The sequence below is a fragment of the Dioscorea cayenensis genome, chromosome 17, assembly GCF_009730915.1.
Source record: "Dioscorea cayenensis subsp. rotundata cultivar TDr96_F1 chromosome 17, TDr96_F1_v2_PseudoChromosome.rev07_lg8_w22 25.fasta, whole genome shotgun sequence".
In the NCBI taxonomy this organism is placed as follows: Eukaryota; Viridiplantae; Streptophyta; class Magnoliopsida; order Dioscoreales; family Dioscoreaceae; genus Dioscorea; species Dioscorea cayenensis.
In genome coordinates this window covers 12,252,052-12,260,177 of record NC_052487.1, presented here as the reverse complement: position 1 = coordinate 12,260,177, position 8,126 = coordinate 12,252,052, and the positions used below count along the sequence as shown (strand labels likewise).

The window sequence follows — 8,126 nt, the reverse complement described above, 5'->3', positions numbered from 1 at the left end:
TCGCCTTTTATTTGTGTTCTCTCTTTTGTCTCTTTTACTTTTGTTTGCATTACATCTTGTCACACAAATCACTATTTATATTTCTCTTAGTTAAGAAATAATTAAAATATTTTTACTCCCTATTCCCTGTGGATACGATACCCACTCACCTGGGATTTTATTACTTCAACAAACCCGTGCACTTGCGGGACATACGCAAGGGGTGTTGTCAAGTTTTTGGCGCCGTTGTCGGGGAATAGGCATTTAGAGATACTTTGCACTTTGTTTTATTAGATATTAATTTATTCATTCTATTTCACATCTTCTTTTCTATCATCATTTTGATTTGTTTTTTTCTTTTTGTGCAGCTCCAGGTTCATGACCCGAGGGAACCCCTCAATATTGATTGAAGGAGATCCCGAGCTCAAACGTACACTTAGAAGAAAAGGGAAAGAACCTGTGCAAGAACAGTCGAATCTAGCTGATTTGGAAGTTGAATGGTCAGATAATATGGCGGAACAAAATAATCAATAGAGGACATTATCCGATTATGCCAGACCTTTAGTATTGGGGACACAATCGAGTATTGTGTGTTCCCAGATTACAGCTCAGAATTTCGAGCTGAAGCCGCCATTGATCCACATGTTGTAGCAATCTGCATAGTTCAATGGTTTGGCTGATGAGGATCCAAATAGTCATATAGAGAACTTTCTCGAGATATGTGATATTCTCAAGATAAACGGAGTGACGGATGATGCCATCAAGTTGAGAGCCTTCCCATTTTCCTTAAAGGGCAGAGCGAAGCAGTGGCTACACTCATTACCTAGAGCATCAATTAGCACATGGGAGGAGATGGTAGAAGCTTTTCTTGCCCATTATTTCCCTCCCAAAAAATATGCAAAGCTTAGGGATGAGATCTCGTCCTTTGTACAATCAGAATTGCAGTCTCTATTTGAGATATGGGAAAGGTTCAAGGAGCTCCTAAGAAAGTGCCTGCAACACAGATTCCAGGAGTGGATGACTGTTTAGACCTTTCACAATGGGTTGAATCTGAGCACAAGAAAACTCTTGGATATGGCAGCAGGAGGTACCTTTGGTAGCAAGACCCCTAGTGAGGCCCGTCAACTAATTGAAGAAATAGGGTTAAATAGCTACCAATGAAATGCTAGGGAGAAGAAGAAGGTGGCCGGGCTTCATGAGATAGATGTAGTAACTTCATTGAAGGCTCAAGTGGAATCATTGAGTAAGAAGTTAGATGTTCTAACTTTGAATAGAGTGGCGGCCTTGACTACTTGCACCGGGTGTGGTGGAGGACATGCTCCCTCCGATTGCCCAATCTCCATTGGTGGATGTATCTTCGAATGAGAATGTTGATTTTGTGGGTAATGAGATGAGGAATCAAGGGAATCCATATAGCAACACCTATAATCCGGGTTGGAAGAATCATCCAATTTCTCGTGGAGTAACCAAGTTTCACAAAAGGCCATGGGGCCACCGGGTTTCCAAAAACAACAAGCTCCAAACATGGAGAACCGAGTTTCCAGTTTGGAGACCCGAATGACCCATTTGGAGAAGGCCTTCACTAGATTTGTGCAATCATCGGATACAAGGTTTCAATCAGTTGAGGCTACACTTCGCAACCACACCGCTTCTTTGCATAACCTTGAGAATCAAGTGGGGCAAATTGCAAACTCTCTATCGGAGAGATCACAAGGAAGCTTGCCAAGCAATACCGAGACCAATCATAGAGAGCATGTGAAGGCGATCACTTTGAGAAGTGGTCATGAGGTTGAAGGTAGGTTTCTGAGTGAGAAGCCCAATGAACACTCATCGGAGGTCATAGAGGTTGAAGAGGGAACAAGCAAAGAGAAGGAGGTGGCACCCCCACCTTTCATGCCAAGAATCCCCTATCCCTCTATGTTGAAGAATGACCAAGCGGATGAACAGTACAAGAAGTTCCTAAGTTTGTTCAAGCAACTCCACATCAATATTACTTTTGTTGACGCATTGTCTCAAATGCCTACATATGCAAAATTCTTGAAGGACTTGTTGACTAACAAGAGGAAGTTAGAGGAGAGTGCTTTAGTGATCTTAGATGCTTCTTATTCGGCGGTTTTGCAAAATAACATGCTGAACAAGAGGAAAGGCCCGGGAAGCTTCATTTTTCCATGCAACATTGGCAATTTAGGTGAAGAAATGGTATTGGCGGACTCAATGGCCAGTATCAACATCATGCCATACACCTTCTTTCAGAATCTAGGCTTAGGCGAGCCTAAGCCTCCTCGGATGATTTTGCAATTGGCGGACCGAACGGTGAGACATCTGAGGGGTATCATCGAAGATATGCTTGTCAAGGTGAGAATACAAGATTAAAACTTAATCAAACTCAAATTAAATAGAAACACTAAGCAAATCCACAAAAGATGAGAATCATAGGGTTCACAAGCCCAAATACCCTCTAGGGTTTTAGCTCTCCATGGAGCAACATACAAAACACACCATCAATGAATGAAAGTACATTAAAACCATAGAAATAAACCCCCTTATATATGAACTGATAGCCTTGATGGAGAGCTTCGACGTCTTGAAGGACCCACTCCGAAGCTAGGTTCACCGGTGGTTTCCTTGATGCTATGACGGAGGAGGAATCGATCAAAGTTGGTGATGAAGCGCCTCCTAAGCCGCAAAGACCTCCTCTCCAAACCCTAGCCGTCTCACCCCTCAAGAGCCGCACAAAAGATGAGAAAGAATAGGGCAAAATGGCTATTTATAGGCCTTAGATCGCGCCTGTCATGTGCCCTCACGCGCCCGTGTGGATTATCCACGCGGCCGCGTGGGCTGCAGAAATTTCCACGCAGGCGCGTGGAATTTCCGCGCGTCCGTGTGAACAGTAATTTTGCTACAGTGCTTTTCACGAAACGCGGTCCAAACACTCTTCTCTTGAGGCCACATGTCCGGGCACACGTCCATGTGGTAGGCTATGAAGATGTGGCTGCCTTTGTGCCCTTCCAAATAGTGAATTGACTTGAATCTTCTTGGAAGTTGGCGCACATCTCCACGTTTATGAACTGCTCTCGTGTCTTGGTCCTTGAATTGAACAAGAACTCCCAACATTGTGTCTTTATAGCCTATCTTTGCTTCCTTTTTACTTTTCAAGGCATTCACAACCTATATGCATAAAAGAACACCAAATACACAATATGAGACATAAACCACAGTAAAAATGATGCTCAATGCATGTAAAACATATATAAAAATATGTCTACTCAAGCACTTCTCAGCGTGCGGCTGCCCCTGTGAGTTGGGCCTGTGAATGTCCACGCCAGTGTGGAATTTCCGCACGGGCGTGCGGAACACTTAGCGATTCTTCTCAATTAGATAAAAAAGTCACAGGGGCGTGGGGCGTGCGGCTGCCCTTGTGGGTCAGGCGCACAGGCATGGGTATTTTTCACACGCCCGTGCGGATGCATTCAAAGGCAGTGAGGGTTTTTCCTGACAGCGCACATGGCCATGCATCATCCCCTATGAAGCTCACCTGTGGAGGCGCACGGGCGTGGGTAATTTCCACATGCCCATAAGGATGTACATAACGCCAAGAGGTGCGAGTCCTTTTAAAAGGATCATCGTTTCTTCTCATTTTCATACTTCCCATTCATCTGCAAGCACACTCACACTTTCTCCCGATTTTGTATTGCCAATTTGGAGGGATATTTACTTGGTGTTCCTGCCAATTCAAAGTTTTTCATCTCAACTCGTTGGTAAGCCCTTATCTTTGTTTTTCTTCATCAATTCTTGATTTTAATCGATGAAATCGATCAATCATGCTTCGTTTCTGCAATTAGAATGATTACACATGTTTATAACGAAGTTAGAAAGAACTTTAAAATGTATTGGTGGATTTTTGTGGCGTGGGCGTGCGTTTGTTCACACTCCGTAGATCCACACGGGCATTCAAAAATTCCACACGGCCATGCGAATTTCTATAGCATTACTCAATTAACTTGTTTGATCGGGTTTCTTTCAAATTTTGTATGTTATAGCACCTTAGTTAAAGAAGCAAGCTGATAAATAGCCACGTGAGCCATCTCCCGAGCCTGAGAGCATGAGTTTTACCATTCCCGAGCATCAGGTGAGGTTTGAGTGGCTGACTAGTCTCAGATTTGGTCAGACCAGATTTCCAAACGTGAGCACACTCAGGGATATTCAGTCAGCAGAGGGTATGGCAAACGAGATTGAGGACATACTTGCGGTTGGTAGCTGGGACCGTTTACTATCTATCAAAGATCCTACCATCCACGCACTGACACTCGAGGTGATAGCCTCGTTCGAGTTTGATCGCTCGTACTCCAGTTTTGACAGTGTCAGTGTCATTCAGTTCAGAGGCTTTGGACAGCATCATAGCTTGAGCGTGACTCAGTTTGTGATCTTGATGGAGTTATATGATGCGGCTTATACAGAGATAGAGAAGTATGAGCAGCTGCCCACAGATTATCCTTGGAATTTGACTCCGCAGTGTACGAACATTGTATTGTGTCGACAGGGGCAATATAAGCCTGGGGTTTCGAAGGCCACTTACCTCTCTTGCCTAAGTTACAGATACATTCACACTGTTCTGAGTAGGTCAGTGAGCGGGCGAGGCAATAGTACTAGTGTGCCTAGCCCACAGGAGTGATAAGTGCTTGTGTGATATGAATGCGAACCATTCTTTCCTTATGTTGAGCATTACTTTTCTCGGGTTTTTACATTAATATGTGTGTTTTTATGTTAGTTTTATGCAGGTATGGTTATGAAACCAATTATGAAGGAAAGAAGCCAATGTGGATCACAATGCACCGATTTTGGAGGAAATCTTGCTAAGGTTCAAACGCGAAGATATAAGTCGGGTGCGAGATGCTAGAGTGTGTGCTAACCTCCCCGTATTTGAGTTTGAACAACCATTTGGAGGGGCACAAGGGCAGTCACACTCAAGCATTCCGACTTATACACATAGAACAAGATCTCCATCAACTTATCCGACATTGAAGAAGCAAAGCGAGCAACTGCAGGGAACACTGTAGCAGTTACTGTTCACGGCCGGCCGAAAATGACAGTTTCAGAGAATCCACACGAGCGTGTGGAAATTACCCACGCCCGTGTGGAAATTCCGCACGGGCACGTGAAGCATCCACGCTCGAGTAGTCGCCCGATTCCAGCCCTATTTAAAACCGAATCAACCCCGATTTTTGTATTTTTTTTCTCCATCTTTTCCCCAACTTGAGAGAGGGCTTCGGCTAGGGTTTTGACGGGTATTGGCTAGGTTTTTGGAGAGGTTCTACGGCTCTGACATCGCGCGTCATTTGGAAGAAGGTTATTGGGAGAGCTTTCATCGGCACCGATCCAGCGAGGTGTATCCTAGGCCGGACAAAGGATCCCTTGTGACGAGTAGAGGACTCTCCACAAGACCATCAACATGACCATCAAGGGGATTTCTTTATGGATTCATTGCTTTTACATTCTATTTCTTTGATTGTACTTAGCTCTATGGAGAGCTAAACCCCTAGTGGGTACTTGGGTATTGTGAACCCTAGGATGTATTTGTTTCTTTGAACCTCCTTATTATGCTTTCAATAAATTAATGTTTATTGTGAGTTCCAACCTTGAATGCTTGATTGTATGAACATTTCCCCTAGAGTGACACTAGGGTTGAGAGTTCTTGTTGGTAACCTTGTGAGTGAGTGACACACCACGAGCGTTAGACGAAGCTAGGTTGGAGACGGTTAAGAGGGTGAGTCGAGAGGTACAGGAGCGTCCCCTTTCTCCTCCGGTGTGATAGATTCTACCTCTGTTCTTTGAGTTCTTTGCGGTAATAATAGAGTGAATGGTCTAAGGGATGAACTTCCGTTGGGGCTTAGTTGGCGTGCAACGGAGTGAAGTGTTGAGGTGATCTTAGTATTTAGGGCTCAATTGTGATTAGGGACCTTCCACCTGGACCAAAGGGTTAGGTCTATAATTAGGAAGAGATTTATCACTTGCAATCCCTAGAGCTCATTGCAACTCTATGCGAGTGCGAGGTGTTGAGATTGTTCGATTTCTCCTCCGGGACATGTATAGAGTTAGGCATAGTTGACCTTAGATTTGGGACTATGTAATTAAGGATTTCCACGACTCACCATTGCATTGATTAGGAAGCATAATAGAGGGTTCTTGCACTTGAAACAATTATTCTATGCGGAGCATTATCTGGGTACTTCGTCTTTATCGATTGCCTTACCCCCTTCTTTATTTTTGCTATCTTACTTGTTGCTTTTACTGTTGAGAATTGAATCAGTATCACACTCATCATCATTGATCTTTCACATAGCTAAGAATCGAATTAAGTATTTTTATTCCCTACTCCCTGTGGATTCGATACCCGCTCACCCGGGATTATTAATTCGACAAACCCGTGCACTTGCGGGATATACGCAAGCGGATCTTGTCAAGGAGATTTTATATTTATACTCTATGGTGGGGCATAGACCGATACATTTAGGGCATATCCTGGCAGAGTATATTCGACATCGGGGGCAGTATGCCAGACTTGGAGTGATTTTCTCGGGCCCTTATATCACGAGACTAGTCGTCGGTATGGGTTTACTCGACGCGATTAGAGGGGCAGAGAAGGTGACTATACCTGCTCCCCTGGCCATGTAGACACTAAGGTTGATGGGGATGGTATAGAGAGTTCAATCAGGAGTATATGCTCTGATTATTCCTGCCTTGAAGATAGCTGAGGTTGAGATAGACTATATCGGGGCTTCTCAGCTTGCTTCCGAACCTCAGCCGATGCAGATGGAGACCGACGCACCTCCTGCGGCAAAAGACCCCCCCAGTATGCATGTTTTCACCATCTCAAGCCCATGATCATTTTGAGAGGCTCGAGAGTGCTGTGGGGATGGTACGGATAGCAGAGGTTAGCAGAGGTTCATGCGACATAGGCCACACAGTTCACAGAGTTCATGGCGCGTTTCGACATTCTATAGCCGATCCTCTAGAGAGACATTGCCTCACCGTTTGTGCTATGACCCCACACCTCTCAGGAACCTCCTACATCATCATCACCGGATCCACCACCGCCTTTCGACTATCCAGCAAAGGAGCCAGAGCGCAGGCCCGACACTTGATTTTATTTTCATTTCTTTATTTGCATTTCCTTTCGGACTTGTATACTCAGAAAGAACTTTCTTTCTGTGTTTATTTTCATTTTGTTACCTCGAGTTGTATTCATTTCTTTATCTTTTATATATACTAAAGTTGTTTTTGTTTTATTGAGCTTCACTGAACCCCCACGTGTATGTGTGCAAATGGTCTTGTCAACATGGGAATTGAGAACTAGTCATGGACACGGCCAAGGGCTTCGGCATTTGGTCATTTATGCTTCACAAGCCATTGGAACACCACTCCCAACGAATTAGCTCCATCAAATGCAACACTAGGATTCAGAGGAGTATTGTTTTGATTGCTTCTCCAACACTTATTTTGACTGATATACATTTTGAGTGATCTTGCATGTGTACAGTGGGGGGGGGGGAAGTTTCACAGTGTACATATCTTTTATATTAGTCTTGATTGTTATACATGCTCACATAGCCAATGGCGGTTCACCTTAGTTGCAATGATTGTATTCTTGAGTATAGGAGAATTTTTAACATTGAATGTTCTCATGCTCTAGTTCTTGCTTGACTTTTTAGGAATTTTTTCCCGATTAACACTTGTTCACTACTCACTCTTTAAACTCTTTTGCAAACTCAATTTTGATGTTAAAGGACTAGTTTTAGTTTTGTTTCTTATGTTATTTTGCTGGAAAAAAAGTTTTGTTGTTTAGTTGTGCTCGTTGGGTGGAAAGAGCTACCACCTATGATGTATGAAGCTACTCTCATAAGTCGGATACTAGTTATGCTCTAATGAGAGAAAGAGCTATCTCATGGGATGTGTGAAATCTACCACCCCAGTAGAAAGAGCTACCACCTCGAAAGTGTGAAAGCCACCTTAGCGGCCGCTTTGGAAAGAGCTACCTTAGAGGATGTGTGAAGCTACTACCCTTTTTGAATTTTTGTTACCTTTTGTAGATAAATAAGTCCCTTTTACGTAGAACTTTGAGGAGTATACTTTGTGTTGACTTGAGTGAG

At 43.7% G+C, this 8,126-nt stretch overlaps 1 non-coding gene across 1 annotated transcript; it reads right to left on the bottom strand.

The window, feature by feature from the left end:
- Positions 1-879: 879 nt before the first annotated feature.
- Positions 880-986, bottom strand: LOC120281500. Its single transcript, XR_005542640.1, has one exon. It is a non-coding gene; the product is annotated as a small nucleolar RNA R71 (small nucleolar RNA).
- Positions 987-8,126: the final 7,140 nt, after the last annotated feature.